The following is a 19,821-nucleotide window of genomic DNA, read 5'->3' as shown; positions in this document are numbered from 1 at the left end:
ATTGATGACCTCAGCTGTTAAGTCCCATAGTGCTCAGAGCCATTTGAACCATTTTACAACTGCAGGCGTTATCATTCGGGACGGCGTTTTCCGGTTAGGTAGTGCATGGAATCTTGCCATTGCTAAACTTTCTCTGGTTAGCTGATGGTGCTCGATACAAATTTGCAAAAAAACATGTCTGAGTTCATCAGTCCTCTAGAACTTAGAACTACTTAAACCTAACTAAAGTAAGGACATCACACACACACATACATGCCCGAGGCAGGATTCGAACCTGCAACCGTAGCGATCGCGCGCTTCCAGACTGAAGCGCCTAGAACTGCTCGGCCACACCGGCAGGCGCAAAACAAGCACATGAACCAAAAAAAAAAACGCCCATTGACACCTGGTTAAACCACATACGCACCACTGGGGTCATAAACAAAAGTGCTATGTGTATATTTGTCTGCAGAAGTTGACCAGAAGACCGGACACTAGATATGGTGGCAGCCTGTTATTGACATCTTGCAGTTCGCCTGAAGTTATGGCCTGGTTGTAATGTAGTTCAGGCGCCAAGCAGTACGAAACCATAAATTAGTCAATCCCACAGAAATTTCTGCTGTCTAGATAAATCTTCCTGCGATCATCTACGCAAGCAGATTTCTTGCAGACTAGCAAAGAGCTTCTGGAATCCTTTTGCCCAGATACATACAAGGTGAGTCACTAATTATTGCCACCAAGAATAACTTCTAAAGTATGATAGGAGCTGAAACGTTTGTGGGTCAAAAGTTGCATGGGACTACGGGGGCCATAATATGACGTTGGTTTTTTGTTGTTAGGTGAGGTCGCTTCAGAGATATGAAGGCCAACTTTGTTTCTCTAAACGGGATGCTGTAGCTTAGTACTAGTTTTCTGATAGCGGTTAAGGAGACAAATCCAATGATGTGTAACAGTAAGGTCTCTGAAGGTCAATGAAGGTCAAAAAGGTGTCTATTTACAGAAGGTGTTATAAGTGATGACCATTAGTGTCAGTGCATTGCTGCAATCTTCGCATCACGAATTGAGTGCTATTGCTTACCCTTAGGTATTTATCGAAACACATGCTCTGACAGTTCTCTCTCGTATATCGTGCAAATAGTAAATATTCGCCGAATACGGCGTATCCATCTAACGTGACACTGACATGTAAACACCATCGGATGGTTTCGCAATAAAACACTGATAGGAACAGTAAGACTAGTATCGTTGAATCAAGCGAATGCGAATGATGTATTCCTTCGAAGAACACTGCGGTATGCTTCTCATTTCCGGAGAATGCCTACGAAATTCAGTGAGAGCTAGAGACTTATACGCTGAAAGATATCCTCAACGTACTCTCCCTACACGTCGTACATTTAAATGTGTGTGTGATAAATTGAGAACAACTGGATCTTTAACGCATCGAAAATATATCCGGCAAAGGAAAGTTGCTAACGAGGAAAAGGAAATTGGTACTCATGCCAAGAGATCCTTGTGTTCGCGCCAAATCGCAAGGGCATCTGTCATGAGCCACAGTAGTGTTGTTCGTGTTCTGCATCGCTATAAATATCATCCTTACCATATCAGCCTCCACCAAGAATTAACTGGTACGGATTGTAGGCGTCGCACTGAATTTTGGCGGTGTGATCAACTTCAGATTCAGAGGGATGACACATTAATTAATTTGATTTTATTGACTGACGAGGCTACATTCACGAGCCATGGAAATGTCAATTGGCAGAAAAAGCATTATTGGGCAACTGAAAATCCATGTTGGCTGCGGCAAATTGCAGACCAAAAGCCGTTGTCGGTGAATGTGTGGTGTGGTGAGGACAGAATTCATCGAAGGAAATCTTAATGGTAGGGAGTACATCACATTCCAGCAAGAAACATTAGGTCTGTTATTGGACGAAATACCTTTAGGAACAAGGAACAGAATGTGGTATCAACACGATGGGTTTCCGGCACCTTTTTCGCTGATGGCTAGAAATGAGTTGCAGAGACAGTTCTCAAATCGTTGGATTGGACGTGAAGGAGATGTGTCATGGCCGGCTCGTTCTCTAGACTTGATGCCTGTGGATTTTTTCTTGTGGGCATTCGTAAAGACATCGTTTATTAAGATGTCCCAACTACACCAGAAGATATGAGAGAGAGAATTGTCAGAGCATGTGCTTCGATAAGTGCCAATGTGATGACGAATACCACTCAGTCCAAGATAAGACGACTGCAGCACTGCATTGATACCAATGGTCATCACTTAGAATACCTTCTGTAAGTGGACGTTCATGCTACCTTTGTGATCTTCGTTGACCTTCAAAGACCTTACACACTATTGGATTCGTCTCGATAGCCGCTATCAGAAAATAAGTGCCAAACTATAGCACCTCATTCACAGAAACATTATTGACTTTCATATCACTGAAGCGACCTCAGCTAGCAACAAAAAACCAACGTCATATTATGGCCCTCGTAGTCCCATGCAACTTTGGCACCACAAACTTTTCAGCTCCTATCATACTTTCGGAGTTATTCTTGGTGGCAATAGTTAGTGACTCACCCTGTATACTGCCCACCTCTATCTTGTTTTCAATACAAAGATAGCTTCGTCGACCAAAAATTTGTTACCTCCCTAAAAGGGCAAGTGATGCGTTTGCGCTAATCGGTTACAGGGAATCTGAGCATTAAGGTGAGCTGATGTGAAGATGTGGGAGAGCAACAGAAAAGAGCTAGTGTGACTGGAAGTTTCCTAGACCACATAGTGAAGGAAGGTGCCCGACTTACTGGTGTAACAGTGCAGCTGGCTCGGTAACTCAGTGGTGCGCTAGTTGGTTGTTGTAAACGAATTGTAACACTCCTAAAAGATGACCATCGGGAAAAATAATAATATGCTTTAGCACATCACGTACAGAGCCAGGATTATATTGTACAATGGAGAACTTTTACTGTGACGTTCAAGTATTTTGACAGACATATAATCCTCAAACTTGGCGATGGTGAAGAAATTCGCAAAGTGAACCCAAAGAACAGAATGCAAGGTAACGGGAGGAAATACTTCTATTAGTCTCCGTTCCACTAAGAGACGAGGAAACAGTATCGATGACAGTGGGACGACCTCTTGCATCAGAGGAGGAACTGTCCAGGGTTTCTATTCAATGATCTGCACCAGGTCCTGGAGTTGATAGAATCGCTGTTAGAGTTGTTGGTGCCATTAGTGTTCCTGCAGGCTTACAAGAAGCAGTACGAGAAGTGCGAGAGATCCATCTCAGCAGATTATGACTCTCGATGCTAGAGGTGTTCCTCCTGTTCCTACACCTCCACATATAAGACCTCCAGCATCCTGAACGACCAAGAATACCAATTGGAGGTCCACCATCTGGTATGATGGGAAGAACACATGGAATGATGGGGAAAACCTCCTGCAGTGGTGCTGTTAAGAGATGGACCAATAGGCCTTCCAGGTATAAGAGGACAATCTCCGGAAATGGAGCGTGGAGATCCGTCAATGTTGATTGCTTAAGGGAGAGTATTGATGAAATGTGCTATTTATAAGCTTATTCATAATTTGGAATTAGGTTGATAACTTTATCCATGCCATTCTCTTATACTGCATAAACAGTTATTTACAAAATTAAATAGTAAAGAGATAATTTTTGTCAGTTGTATCAGCAGACAAACAAATTCTGACGAAGTGTGATCAATAATCTCAAACAAACAAAACTGTATGAATATGAAAAAATTGTACCTGCAATAAATGTGCTGCAGCATAGGAAACAAAATTTGTGAAGTTCAGGCTAAATATACAAATGCCTCGGATTCAATCTCCAGTCAGTCGTAGGATTTCTATCTGTTAATTATTACTTCTTTCACTTCTCGCAATGTGTATTAAGGGGAAAACTGCTGAGTTGCGCTGTGGTTCGAAAACCACGTTAAACTATAGTTCCTTTCTATAACTGGCGGGGTAAGGCAAAGGCATATCACCTCCAACATTTTTCCTTTCTTTTTAGTACATGAATACTTTATTTTCAGGTACAAAATTACAACTCCAATTTACAAATAAAATTTCTGATTTACAAAAATTTAAGTAAGTATACAATATGTCATCATCTTCCTTTTATTATGGAAAGTACAGCGTTTTCTTCTACATTACATTGTATCATAGACTTTAGATAATTATTCTCACTGTTACCTTATGGGTGGATATTACATCTCTGAAAAATATTGAAACTGCAAGGGAATGAACAGTTGCAATACTAAGTACAAGAATATCGTGCCAGGACAAAATTTGCAAATGTCTCTCTATATTTTAGATTCTTCCGCAGTTCATTATGCAGTGTTGGGAGTCGATACTTAAATTCCAAGAGATCCGGTTTTTCAAACTCATTATATAGTGGACTAACTGACCATGTAACAAATTGTATTTTGGATTGGAAATCGCGCTACGTTTGGCCGCTGCACCCGTTCTATACTAACGTGTTGTATCGCTGTTTTTAGTATCACAGCAAGTCTTCCTCGAAGTCACTGCCACACTCCGATTGCTGTGCTATGTATGAACCTGAGCGTTCATATTGCTTCTTTGGAACATTTTACACAGTTGTGAGAATTGGTTAACGGAGTAGCATGTAGCTTACTGTACTCGAATGGCTTCATTGACCAACTTATACCACGCGGATCTGATGTCTATTGTTAGTCAATAGTTCTTAATGTTTTCGCAGACTTCAGCCCAGTTTCATGCAGGGTAGTTGTTCTGGAATGTGTCCGGACACGTTGTTTTTGTAAAGTGGCTGTACCATTTCCTTGCAGTGCAAATTTTATCGCGCCGACTTGCGTAGCTACCCGCAAGTTTTGCCATTCTCTAGAAGCTAGGTTTCGAATCTATTTTTTCCGCGGAAACACGTGCTACATGCGTTTGTCATTTTAATAGCAATGTGTACTAACAAGTACTAGCAAGTATTTTTTCTCTACAGCAGCCATGCTGATTCCCCCTTTCTCGTGAGATAAGTCTGAAAACCTGTGTTTTACCTTTCATGTATTTAAACGGCAAACGACGTGTCCTAAAGCTGACATGATACTCAACTATCGTTGAATGGACTGGCAGTATGGATGTGACATAGAAAATCTTGCATAAGGTGCAGCCGTTTACCAGATTTGACTTTTGATGCATGTTTAGACTACACATTGAGCGCAATTATAGCCTGACTCTAACTCTATCCAACACTGAACGCCAATTGCAAGCCGCCATGTTTAGGGGGTCTGAGACGAAGTCGATTTCTAGACCTCAGATCTTCGTCGTTAAAGGGATCCACCGTTGTTCGTCTAACCGTAGACCATTTTTCGAGACTTGTTACAGTTGATAATGGCTCCAGTAGCGAGGTATAGCTATCCAAAACGCTTCTGATGTGTGCTATGTGACGTGCCGAAACAAATATGTCAAACCCGAGATCGCACTGTTCAGTTTCCTCAACAATGGGTCTACCGCCATTGAGTAAAGAGGCATTGGTAGTGGACAACCATGTCGCACTGATCGCTTGATTACAAGGAGTGTTGTTGGGTGCCCATTAACCATTACCTTCGATTTTGCTCCGTTCAGCAAGAGTTTGATGACTCGTCTGAATCTAATGCTAATTACGAATGCCTCCTCTGTTTTCGTTAGGAAACTAGGAGACACGGACAGATGCTTTGTGGAGGATTTTTAATTTGCGGATGTCGGTTGTCGGTTATAGTTATTATATTACGGGAGTCGCTTACTGTGTCTATGATGCTGCGTCCGAGTACTGAGCACGTCTGGTGTTCTATGAAGTTTTTTGTTACCGGTTTCTTTAGACTGAAGGTTATAGTTCGGGTCAGAATTTTTGTAATATGCATTCATGAAAGTTATTGGCTTCAAAGATTGTCTGTTTGTTGGTGGATATTTCTAAAGGTACTAAAACTATTAATCCCTCGCTGGAAACTTGCAAGGAGTTGTCGGAAGTTCCAAGCATCGTTAAATACTTCAGAAAGCCGTGTTTTCGGATGTCCCAATAAGTAAGGTAGAATTCACCGCGTAATCCATCTAAACCCGGCAGTTTTCCTCTTTGACTTCTGGATACTGCTTCAAGTACTTCCTCTTCTGTAAACGCGCCAGCAAGAACGCTGTTTTTTGCGTCAGTGATGGCAGCACGAATCTCTTGCGGAAACCAACCTTCAGAGTTCTCGTCTGCATCCTCTTCCGCATATATTTCACGAAAGGTTTCGTAATTCCACATTTTATGAGATACTGTTTGGCTGTTTTTCTCCCTCCTATTCTGATTTCCTCAATTGTTTTGTACTGAGACCGTTTTGATGTCCGGGCTATGTCGTAAGGGGAGGCAATTTTCTTTTGTTTCATATTGTCATGTCTTTATCTCATTTTAAGACCTTCCAACTTCTTTCTCTGCAATAAGATCATTTGTCCCTGGATTTGTTTTATTCATCTAATTTTACCAGTTATTACGTTTTTATATTGGTAGAGTTGTCGAACGCAAAGAAAAACGAGATCTTCAGTGCACTTCTTCCACTCAGGCTTGCTTTAGCCGTACCATGTGAGAATCATCTACAATGTCGGCTCCACAATTGAAATTTGTTGGTACATTCTAATCTTTCTTATGACAACCCTCCACGTTCCTACCACCACCTGAATAAATTGGTATTTAGTTTCCAGTAGCCCCTTCCGCGCAAGATACGTAGTTTTGTCTAATAAATTCTGTTTCTGTAGGTAGAGTGAACCGAAAAATTTAACGGCCATATTTCTGCAGATGTGACATTGACAGCTGTAGCTCGTGAGACATAATAGATCTTGTAATTCTACTTGCCGAAATGCTGGTTACTTAGACGAAAGCTACTGTTACCGTTTGTAATCTTCCAGGTGTCCCGCATATTTAGCTTTGCGATCGTATGGTTCAGCTCTGTGCAACTGTTATAAGTTGTCGTTTGATCTCTCAGGTTTAGAACACAACTGAAATGTCCCCCAATTTCCACATCGTTCATGTCATCGGCAAAACAGACATAACTTAGTGTTTGAACTTTTCTGCCCTTGCGATTTTATAGTTGCTTACATACTGGGGGAAAACATTCGTGAAATGTGTGCCTTGTACGGAAATTGCTAATATCCTTCTGTTTAATAAACTATCCGTTTCTACAGCTGGTATACGAGCTTTCACAATGCAGCTGTGACAGGATTTTCGATTCTGTTACATATTACATTGTAATCTAAGACTGTGTCGAGACTCTCTGTAGCAACTTCATGTAGTAATGCTATGTGTATTTCAGTTGCGTAAGTAAATGGTTGAAGACACACCAGTTTTAACAGTGATGAAAAGTGGATAACGTTGAAAGTGTAGATTTTATAGTTTTCCACGCCATTGTCGCTCCATGACTGTCCCTATTTCTTGCTAATCGGGTCCGGTCTTTATCTTAAGTCTATTTATAGTGATTAGGTTTGGTTTATCGCCTCGTTTTCTGTATTTACGCTTACATTCAATAACCGCTACAGTTTCCAGCTTCTGTATTCTCTTTCCGCCATCCCGTTTCTCCGAAGGCGGCTGTTCTCGATGTGGGGGTATCCTGCAGATTCTGATATCACAGTATCTTCCACTCACCAAGGACATTAACTGACGATTTTGAGAGTTCTTGTTCCATTCCTTCCTGCACTTCCGTGCTACTCTCGGATACCTTCCTTTCAGACTGTTTGTTCTGTGCGTCAGTACGGGGCACTACGTCGTGAGATTCAGATGCTTCCACCTGTAGCTGCTCTGCTAACTGAACTTGTCGTTCTATGACAGTTTCTGTGGAATTGATATTCCTCTTCACTTCGGAATTTGCTACTGACTCCGCACGCAATGCTACGGTTTCATTTGCCTCAGTCTGGTAAGTAGTCGGATTGGATATTTGACTTTCCCAACAGAGGTTCGCTGTTGCGTCTGGACCATCATGTGACTCATGATTTCGTTTTCCTACATTGTTTATGTTAACTGCACTGTTAAAGTCAGTCACGTGGCAGGACTGATTCTGAGGACTTGCTACCCGAGCTGTTTTCCCGTTATCGACGTCAGATCGATTCTCTACCAACAATGTTGCTGGCAGTGTGAGTATTCTTCTGAAACATTGCTTCCGTCACTGTGTTTTATTCTACTGCTGACCGAATCAGTGCGACCACGAACAGCGTCCTCATTATTCCCAAATGGGACACTGTGATTTGTACTCATAGATCTGAATATCTACTGTGGACTCAACGATATCGGAAAACAGAAGCTGATTTTTCGTAACATATATTTCGAAATGAAATTTTCGTCTTGGTCAGTCCTGCTTAGCATAGTGTGGTTGCATATAAAACACTGTGGGAGCTGCCCCAGATACGTTACTTAGACCAGATATCTCCATATTCTGAGCATCGATGGAATTAGCTTTTTGACCTCCATTTTTCATCACTGGTACCTCATTTTCAATACCATGAAGTCACCAAAAGACTGTTACTTCTGTCTTACAAGTTCGTTCTGCACTTCCGTTGGTTCATTACACACCATCAGATTCTTCACGTTGCCTCTTACTTGACTATGTATGTCTGTGATTGGTAGCTACCCATATCTACATATCTAGATTCCTGAGGCTGCTGGCTGCTCGTTGTTCTTTGAAAATCCCAGTTTTGATAGTATTCTTCCTGGGGTAAGTTTCCTCTTCAGTTGTACTTTTCCTCTACACTACTGAAACGTGAAGATATACGTAAACCACACGTGACACGAACCGTCACGTAACAACACATATGAGAACCGCACAATATTAATTGATGAACAACAGTCCTACAGTGGCGTGACCGTCCGCTGCGACTGTCAAATAGCCGGCCACTGTGGCCGAGCGGTTCTAGACGCTTCAGTCCGGAACCACCCTGTTGCTACGGTCGCAGGTTCGAGTCCTGCCTTGGGCATGGATGTGTGTGATGTCCTTAGTTTACTTAGGTTTAAGTAGTTTTAAGTCTATGGGACTGATGACCTCAGATGTTGAGTCCCATAGTGGTTAGAGCGATCTGAACCATTTGATTGCCAAATGCAGACTGTGGCAACAGGACCATGGCTAGTAACGCAATGTGGTGTTCAAAACAATCTTCTGCTTGATGCGTCCTTTAATTACCGTGCAGACTGTCCAACGTGTCTAAATGATATGGTGTAACACTCGATAGCATGTACAACGGCAAAAGAAACGTGCTCGTAAAAGAACGCTAGCTTACAGAGACCGAAATCGGGTGCCACGCCTTGTCAGTGGTAATCGTTTCTAACCTCGATGACTCACTATTTTAGCTCTTTTCAAATAATGCAAGGTGTTTAGTGGACCAGCAACCGAATGAGTCACTTAACCTACAGTGGGTGAAGAATGCAGTTGAGGCAGAAGGAGGCTCTGTAGTGCTTTGGGGATATTTTTCGTACCACAATTACGGACCATTTATCCAGGCTTCGGTTGGTTATTTACACGTTTTTGATGAACAAATGGAGCCCATTCTTTACATATTAATAATAGGTATGCTAGCGACTCTTCTGGTTTCCAAGATGAGAAAGGCCATATTCACAGGTCTTCAAGCAGTGGTTCCTTGTACATATTTCTTTTGAGAACTGGAAGGTGAAATCAAACTTGAAATTTATCTGTTCAAGGCTGTCAGTAATCATTAACTGAGCATCAGTATCTAAGCAGGCTTGGTATTTAAGAGAATTCAGGTCCATCTGTTAGGCAAACCATTACGCTTTTTGTAGGCCAAAGGCCCCAGGATATTTGTGGCGTCATCACTGGGTACTTGTATTGAAGTTAATGAAGTTAAAAAGTTTTTAAAACGTGTTACTTCTGTTATTATTATTACTTTATTTTCTAGGAATTTAGGTGCTACTGTACCTTCTTTACGTTATTATACGGCTTGCAATCTGCATCTAAACTGTATTATTAATGTAAACTGCTGAGAATTTTAAAAATGTCGGTGACTCAATATATCGATATTTGAAAATATTATAAGCCCGTCGTTGTATGGCAAAAAGCTATCGACGTATTGATATATCGAAGGAAACGATATCTACGTGCTGCACACTGTAAATATACTGCCGGTTTTAGAGCTGTATGTATTGATTTATTATTAGGTATTCTGTACATCAACGAGCTAGCAGCCTGCTTATCCCCCTTAGACCCCTTAGATCAAGAATTGATGCCTGCTCACGTTTGGCGGTAACCACTTTGCTAACAACGGTAACTGCATGTAAGTGGCACAATAAAAGGTCATCCATGGGTCAGTTGTCCAGCTTAGCGTCACATATCGGACTTGTCCGGAGCACTTCATGTCGACTCCCTTGGTTTTTCATTCCTGCAGACGCCAGAGAGCAGCAGCCGTAGTGTGAAAATTGCATGGTGAAGTTAAACTTTGCAGTTTCTGTTAGTAGCGCCGAGCGCCCATTACGTCAGCATTTCCCCTCGCGGGTCTCCATCCACCTCAAAGGCCAATCTTGTCATTTAGATTTTTGTTCTTCATTTTCAGCAACTGTTTTTGAAGAATACCTATGTTAAGAAACAGCACACTAGTTGCGTTAAGAATTCCTTTTTTACACAACTCTTGTGCTACATTTTCACATCGAAAATCTTGTAATTCATTCACACGCCCCCCACCCCCCGTGAAAAAAAATCACTGAATGTGATGAAATCTCAACAAGTAATAAGACTACCACAGGGTGAAATTAAAATTATGTTACACTAAAATTTCAAAGGCAAAATATCAAATGTTTAACGAAAATCGTGACAAAATTAATATAAAGTAAAAATATCGGCACTCATCATTGTCATTCCGGTGTCGATATACAGGGTGATCAAAAAGTCAGTATAAATTTGAAAACTGAATAAATCACAGAATAATGTAGACAGGGAGGTACAAATTGACACACATGCTTGGAATGACATGGGGTTTTATTAGAACCATAAAATACAAACGTTAAAAAAAGTCCGATAGATGGTGCTTCATCTGATCAGAATAGCAATAATTAGCATAACAAAGTAAGACAAAGCAAAGATGATGTTTTTTACAGGAAATGCGCAATATGTCCACCATCATTCCTCAACAATAACTGTAGTCGAGGAATAATGTTGTGAACAGCACTGTAAAGCATGTCCGGAGTTATGGTGAGGCATTGGCGTCGGATGTTGTCTTTCAGCATCCCTAGAGATGTCGGTCGATCACGATACACTTGCGACTTCAGGTAACCTCAAAGCCCATAATCGCACGGACGGAGGTCTGGGGACATGGAAGGCCAAGCATGACAAAAGTGGCGGCTGAGCACACGATCATAACCAAACGACGCGCGCAAGAGATCTTTCACGTGTCTAGCAATATGGGGTGTTTTTTTTTTGGACGTCAGGTTACCGTGAACATGAATTACCAGGTACTGCCCTTTCATGTGAATCTTGGCGATGAGTGTGTTGTGGACATTCCTGTCTTCCAAGACGAGAACAGCTATGTTCAATGAGTCACGGCTGACCAAAAATTCAGGCACGTGTCGCGCACCTCGACAAGCTGTCATAAAAAATGGCTGGTGCCATTTGGAAAAGCGGGTCCAGTCAATGATTGGTTTGAGCCGGCTTTGGAATACCTGAAGAAACGTATGAAGCTGATATGTGGCCATTATCTACGCGATAAGTGGTATGAGGTGGCACTCACTGACTGATGTAGGACTCGTATGCACGATTATGTCTTCCATATCGAAGATTTCTGTGATGCGTTCATTTGTTTTCCTACCAATACTAGTAATTCTCAGAACGTATCTCCTCGTTTTTAACTGAATACCCCTCAGTTTACCCATATAAAGTCATGTCTCACTGCTATAAGTCAAAACTGTGAATGCCATTTGTTAGAAGCGTGTTTCATAGAATGTTTCACTCTGCGAGTTGTGACTGACTTGCATAATGCAATGAATTACTTGTTCAAACTTTCATCTGCTAGCACAATTTTGAAGTGGTCGTGAAGTGATCATGAAATGTAGGGACAAGCGTGAGCCAAACACATAACTTATACTCTGTATCTGACACACATTTATTCTTTGCTTTCATTAGTATCAGTTAAAAGCCAAAACATTTTGGTGACTCCGATGTAATTTTCATTCCTAACTGACGCCCCGTACAGTACCGCGCCGCGCTTTAAATATGGAACATTTGTGTCAACTACACAACGCATCTACCGTGTATTTCACCACCGCAAAGCAAGAACCGTCATCGTCAGCTAGCTTGCCTATAAGTACAGTTATCAACCGCATCATCATAAAGCCGGCTCCATTCTAGCAACAAGGCCCGAGTCAGTTCGTGCTTGCTCCCTTAACTGCGGAGGACAGAAAGAAAAGCTACGTTGCGCTGCATTGAAAGAGGACAATGCTGCATTCTAGCATTACCACCGCACATCGATCGTTGCACGATCATCAAGATTGTCTTGATAGCCCACCTGTCACAGTCCGAGACAAACCGGATAGAGAAGTTACTCCATACTGAGGAATTAGGCGATGGTACTCCTGCAGTGCCCGCACACTCTATCAAGTAACGCCGTTAACAAAGATATCTGATCACACGTTATCCTCTGCTTGTAAAGCTATAGATGCAGTTCCCCGAAATTCTTTGGCAGCCACCTACACCAGCACCGGTTCAGCATTCGACGATGAATTATATGTTGATCACTTTAAGACGGCCAGATTACGCTCTACCTCATCGGTTAACACCAGAGGAGTTGAAAGTAGCAAAGCAGGCATCGTCCGTTATCCTTGCACAAGGAATCTGTCACCCATTGAGCAGTAGGTGGACATCTCCACTCCTTGCAGTACCGAAGGTGTATAAGGAATGGTGCTCATTTGGGATATCCTTCATCGTTGTAAGGAACCGCGTATTGATTGAAGATTTGACATTCAACATCGATGGAAAATACATCTTCTTCACACTGGACTTGGCACGTGCATTCTATCAGATACCTGTCGCTCTGGACGATATAACTAAAACCGCCGTCTGCAACCGATTTAGACACTCCGAATTTATCAGGATGCCTTTCGGACTACGCAACGCTGCACAGACCTTTCTACGGTTCATGGATGAAGTCACACATGACTCTGATTTTTGGTTTTTTACACTGATGATGTCTTGGTGACGTCAAGCGTGGATACAGAACATCTAACACATTTACACTAACTTTTTACTCGCCTACGTTCACAAGGGTTATTTATGAATCCGTCGCAGAGTTTATTTGGAGCTGAGGAGCTGGGGTTAAATTATAAACACCTAACGAAAGCAAACACAACAGGAGAAAGTCGAGGCCATAAATTTCCATGGCTTTCGACAGTTAGAGAGTTGCAGCTATTTCTCAGCACCATTTCGTGCACTATCTCGCACTCTGAGCCACACCACTGGACGACTTTCTACAAGCTTCACCGAAACCGAATGATAAATTGCTGTGGACTAGCAAGGAGAAGTTCGCATTCACCAAAGAGGAGACCACCATTGCACAAACTACTCTGTTAGAGCACCCAGTTCCGCATTTACCTCTCGCTCTAATGGACGACGCATCTGCCACTGCAGTTACTGCCGTACTGTGACAGCGGGGTTACGAACACCGATAGCGTTTGGCGGTTTTCAGCTAGCAGTTATCACAATCACAACATAGTTGGACAACTTGCGATCATGAATCGTATGCTTCATTCACCGGTATCAGGAAGTTCCGCCACATACTTAAGGGACAACAATTTACACTGGTCGCAGATCACTAGCTACTGCCGTACGCTTTCTGTCATCGAGCAGAGAAAGCGTCACCACACCAACTTCAGCACATCTGCTACGCAGCACAGTTCACCACCCACGTTATCCACACCAAGGGAGACCTGCAAGTACCAGTGGGTACTCTCTGTCGGATAGAAGAGATCACAGCGCGATAGATGTTCAAGCACTCACTTTGGCACAGCGATCGGAAACCAAGCTGAGAGATTTGCCAAGACAACCATTAGAACTGCTGCTCTGTGGCATCCATGTTCCGCCGTGTAGCACACTGTTGTACTGCAACATGGCTATACCGAAACCATGACCGTTTGTGAACAGTGTCTTTAGTTAACAGTCAATAGAATCATTACACGATTATTCTCGCCCTGGCGTACGTGGTACGACGAAACTAGTGAGGCGAGCTTTTTTGTGACCAAACGTAGACCAAGACTGCAAGACATTTGTGCACTAGTGTGTGGCATGCCAACAGAGTAAGGTCAGCTGTCAAGTCATTGCACCTCTTGACAAGTTTGTCCCAATGATCTGACGATTTGAACATATACATCCGTACATCGTCGGCCCTCTCCCGCCAACCAAAGGATATACCTACCGCCTAACAACCACTGACCACTTCAACGGCTGGCCTGAAGTGTTGCCCTCGGTCGATATTACCGAGACAGTTGAGCTACATTATTCCGTAGATTGATTACCCCATTTCATACCTCTATGTAATATATCAAAATGTTAGATGTAGTCACAATCAACGAACAGTATTGTAAGGTGCTTAAAAATGCTATTAGGAAGGCAAAGAATATGTGGTATGCAAATAGAATAGCTAATTCACAGGATAAAATTAAAACCATATGGTCAGTTGCGAGGGAAATGTCTAGTCAGCAGAGCAAGGTTGGCGATATAAAGTCATTTCATAAGAAAAATATTTATGTTTCTGGTAAGTCAGATATATGTACGGTATTTAACAATTATTTTCTGAGTATTGCTGGTGAATTAAATTAAAATTTAGTTTCTACAGGGAATCATATAACTTTGTTGGCAAATGCCTTTCCATGATTGATGTCTGAAATACTCCTCTGTGATACAGACGAGGCCGAGAATGAGTCAATAATTAAATCACTGAAGACTAAGGACTCTCATGGATATGATGGAGTGCCTAGCAGAATATTTAAGTACTGTGCTGCATATGTCAGCCCTGCAATAAGCCATATTTGTAATTTTTCTTTTAGGAATGATCAATTTCCTGAACGATTAAAGTACTCAGTAGCAAATCCGCTTTATAAAAAGGGAGAAAGGGGTAATGTAGACAGTTTTAGACCTACGTCTAGGCCATCAGTGTGTGCTAAAGTTAATGAAAAGGCTGTGTATGTAACGATAAGTGATCATTTTATATCACACAATTTGCTATAAAATGTACAGTTCGGCCTTAGAAGTCGTTTAACAACTCAAAATGCTATGTCCTCTTTTCCCTGTGAGGTACTGGATGGGTTAAACAAAAGGTTTCGAACGCTAGGTATATTTTTTAACTAAGGCATTTGATTGTGTTGATCACAAAGTATTTCTCCATAAATTGGACTGTTATAGAATACGGGGAGTAGCTCACAATTGGTTCACCTCTTACGTTAGCTACAGACAGCAAATGGCCATTATACACAATGTTGAGAATGACTGTGATGTGGAGTCTGAGTGGGATTCGGACAAGTGGGGCGTGCCCGAGGGATCATTGTTGGGGCCACTCCTGTTCCTTTTTTATACAAGTGATATGCCCTCTAGTATTACGGGTAACTCTAAAATATTTCTGTTTGTTGATGACACTAACGTGGTAGTAAAGGATGTTGTGTGAAACATTGGCTTGGTTTCAAATACTGCAGTTCATGACCTAAGTTCATGGCTTGCAGAAAATAAACTAACGGTAAATCACAGTTAAGACTGTTTTTTTTTTCAGTTTCTAACACACAATTCAACAAAACCTGACGTTTTAATTTCATAGAATGGGCATATGATCAGTAAAACCGAACAGTTAAAATTTGTAGGTGTTCAGATATATAGTACACTGTATTGGACAGCCCACGTTCAGGATCTTGTTCAAAGACTTAATGTTGCCATTGTTACTATTCGAACGGTATCTGAAGTGAGTGATCGTTCGACATGAAAATTAGTATACTTTGCTTCTTTTCATTCGCTTATGTCGTATGGTATTATATTATGGGGTAATGCTTCCCATTCTAAATGAATATTTTTGGCTCAGAAGCGGGCGGTTCGGGCAATAAGTGGAGTAAGTTCACGAACCTCTTGTCGACCCCTGTTCACGAGTCTGGGTTTTTTGACATTGGCCTCTCAATATATATATATATATTCCTTACTGTCATTTCTTGTTAACAACATTAGCTTATTCCCAAGAATAAGCAGCTTTTACTCACTTAATACTCGACAGAAATCAAACCTGCATTTGGATCGGACTTCCTTAACTGTTGTGCAGAAAGGTATGCAGTATACTGCTGCATCCATTTTCATTAAGCTACCACTCGCATTAAAAAATCTTACCAGTAATCCAAGCACTTTGAAATCGAAGATGAAGAGTTTCCTAATGACCCACTCCTATTCTGTCGAGGAGTTTCTTGAAAATTAAACTGATTCGTGTTTAATTATTGAGTGCGTTTACTGAAACTTATGGATTGACTTTTACGGTTCATAAACAATTTCTTTTGTCTCTTATTACTTTTATGTTATAATTTCATGAACTGACGCTATCCATGACCTTGAGAGATTAGCTCCTTTACTTGGTCCCACGGAACTTGACGTGTAAATAAAAGTAAATATTACAACCGACTAGGTCAGACCATTCGAGTCATACCTGTCCAAATCGCTCGCCATCTCATTGAGCGTGAAGTGTATTACGACTACAGGGTACCATCTGAGAGCCAACGGATTAGTAGAACAATTAAAATGATCCCTTTGGTGTCATCACTCGTAGCGGTGTACAGAATCATTACTAATCGTCCTCCTGGCCCTCCACGAGTCCATCATGGGAGACCTAAGGGCCTCGACCGCTACCCAGCGAATTCCTGAGCAACAACCTTGTCGAGGCATCAGATTTCATCCAGAAGCTGCATTCACAAATTCGGAAGCTGTCTTTTCCCCCCGACACATCAGCAGACTCGCCGCCCTTTCATTTTCAACGAGCTTTGGAAGCTGAATCAAGCCTTTCTCCAACACTACGCGGTACGCAAGCCAATGCAGCCACCATACGACAGACCGTGTCCAGTTATCAGCAGGGAGCGAAAAATTGTTCAAATGGCTCTGAGCACTATGGGACTTAACATCTGAGGTCATCAGTCCCCTAGACTTAGAGCTACTTAAACGTAACTAACCTAAGGACATCACACACATCCATACCCGAGGCAGGATTCGAACCTGCGACCGTAGCAGCAGCGCGGTTCCGGACTGAAGCGCCTAGAACCGCTCGGCCACAACGCCCTGCAGCAGGGAGCAGCATACGTTTAAGGTCGATGTTATGCGTATGGCAATCACCATCTCCGTTGTCCGCTTCAAACCAGGTTTCAGCACTTCCTACACTGGTACAAACACACCACCAGATAGACTTTCCACGGACATGGTTAAATTAGCCCGACATTCCACCGCCCATCATGGATTATCCGCAACGGACTTCCGATGCTCACACTGGCACAGAATAGAAAGTACACAGAAAGGAAAGCTGAGGGCAGCTCCTTTGATTTGTATGAAATGAAGTGCTACGCCCGGTGTCAAATTGAAACCTAGTAAATGCGAAATGATAGCTGCTAAGTACAACGGATCGAAACGAACTGACCTACGAAACAGAACTAATGAAAACTTTTAGGAAAGGAAACGCTAATAAAACAAGTTGTGATAGATCTTTAGTCAAATTTTTATCACACAACCTCTTAAATTCATTACTACGTGCAAGCTGTGAACTGTTTAAAGGATCATCTGCATGCGAAAGCGATAGTATAATTTCTTCTCGATGTCAAAGACATGATATGAAGCGCTATCGATAAACAATATGTAGTTGTCGTCAAAAAACAGCAAATGCATTAATACTTTACCGGTACTTCATCTGTGACTCCTCTCGCACTACTTAGGTTGGTGAAATAATCTATTTTTGTACGGACGCATTTCTTCATTGCTCCGTAATTCCAGACATTTTGTTACATAACGAACATAGGCAGATTTAAAGAGGCACATAGTCATACTCTTTTATATTAATATACTGCCAAGCAACAGTTCTTATTTACATTAGTTTTAACAATGATGTAAGAGGCTGCGACATGTCAGAGGTTTGTGTGCAGTCTGATGCAAAATTATAAAGTTCTAGGATAAAAGAACCATAAGTCAATTCGCACGCCAGACAATTTGTGAGGAAATAATATTGTTTAATCATAATACTTTGAAATATTATTGATTATCTTATCTTTATTCTCATCCCCACACGCAGAAGCATATTATTATTTATATTGGCGACTTCGTGTTAGGACTTTGTTACAAATATTATACCATCTGTTCTCTTTTGCCTGACAATCAACAACAACTGGAGGAACAATTACCAACCATTATTAGGAAAACGATCAAGAAATCTCGGATATGACCTGGCCGAAATTGCAATCCGCGGGTCCAAATTACAGATTACGCTAAGACGCAGCATGTGCCCATTTGCATTTAGTTTACAGCATACACAATCAGTCTTTAGATTCAGTGTTAAATTCATTCAAAATTCATACTCATTTCACTTTATTTCATTTTCTGACAATTCGCGAGAGCATCGAAATTACGACAATAGTTATCAGCTTAAACAACAGATTCTTTTCAATTCACAAAATGGTCGTATTCAAGTTCATTTCATATAACATGACGAGGATTGAAATTTTACGTGTACAGATTTGGTTTCATTTACTCATGTTAACAGGATCAATGACTATCAAAGGGATTACACACACGTTTTACACACTTACGAATTTAATTACATTGTTTTCGCATTTTTCATTATGGTCAAAACCAGAAAAGATACCAACTTGGAACAACAATCAGATAATGTGAATAGTCATACACACAACAACATCGAAACAAACGACAACACCATGAATAACCAAATACAAAATCAGATTGTGACAGAAAATAATTTCAGTTCTGTGGCACCAACTTCAAAGAGATCAAATTCCGAACCAAACATGCGCTTGCACGCCTCAGCTAATAATGCTGTGGGGCAGCGCTATTGTCTAACGCAAATTTTATCGCAATATTGAACACAATCGTGAAAGGTATTTCCACCCTAAATGAAAAACAGACAAAGAGAGACCAAAGTATTTTGCAGTTTGCGAAAGACAATGCAAAACATCTAACAAGGACCGGAAAAAGACTGATGCGAGTACTTGACAACATTTACATTCGTTTGAAAAAGCAAGTAGACAACTTGTCGAAGACATTCACAGAGCTTACTTTGCAGCACGCTCAGACGGTATCATATGTTAAGGCAGTCAAACATCAAATAAAAGACCTAGCTACAGTCTGTGAAAATATGGTTACTCAAATTAAGACCAAAACTCGTACAAACGAAGAAATATACACCAGAGTGAAGAATGTTAAATGTAAACTCAATGAGGTACACTCACATATACACGACACTGTGCAGAAAGAAACTGACATATACATTGCTAACTTCAATGAATAATTTCGGACTTGGACAGCACAGAAGGATAAAGATTTCGATATATGTTTGAATGAGAAATTTCCAGCCATAGTGCAAGACACAGTGATTGCTTATATGTCGAAAAATAAACAGGTGATCGACCACACAGTATAATATACCACACCTGAACAGACACATACATACAATCCTTCTCCTAAACAACAGTCTGACACACGAAAACACAACACAAGATTTGGTAAGGAACAATTTTATCTTATGAATCGCAGCACACAGGAACATCCAACATGAACAGTGACACAAACCGACACAGGGCACCAGAATACAATTACAACTAGTGCTGAGAAGACATACATTCACAACAGCCACAGGAACAC

This window comes from Schistocerca piceifrons, chromosome 3 (assembly GCF_021461385.2).
Source record: "Schistocerca piceifrons isolate TAMUIC-IGC-003096 chromosome 3, iqSchPice1.1, whole genome shotgun sequence".
Classification (NCBI taxonomy): Eukaryota; Metazoa; Arthropoda; class Insecta; order Orthoptera; family Acrididae; genus Schistocerca; species Schistocerca piceifrons.
This window is presented reverse-complemented; position numbering follows the sequence as displayed.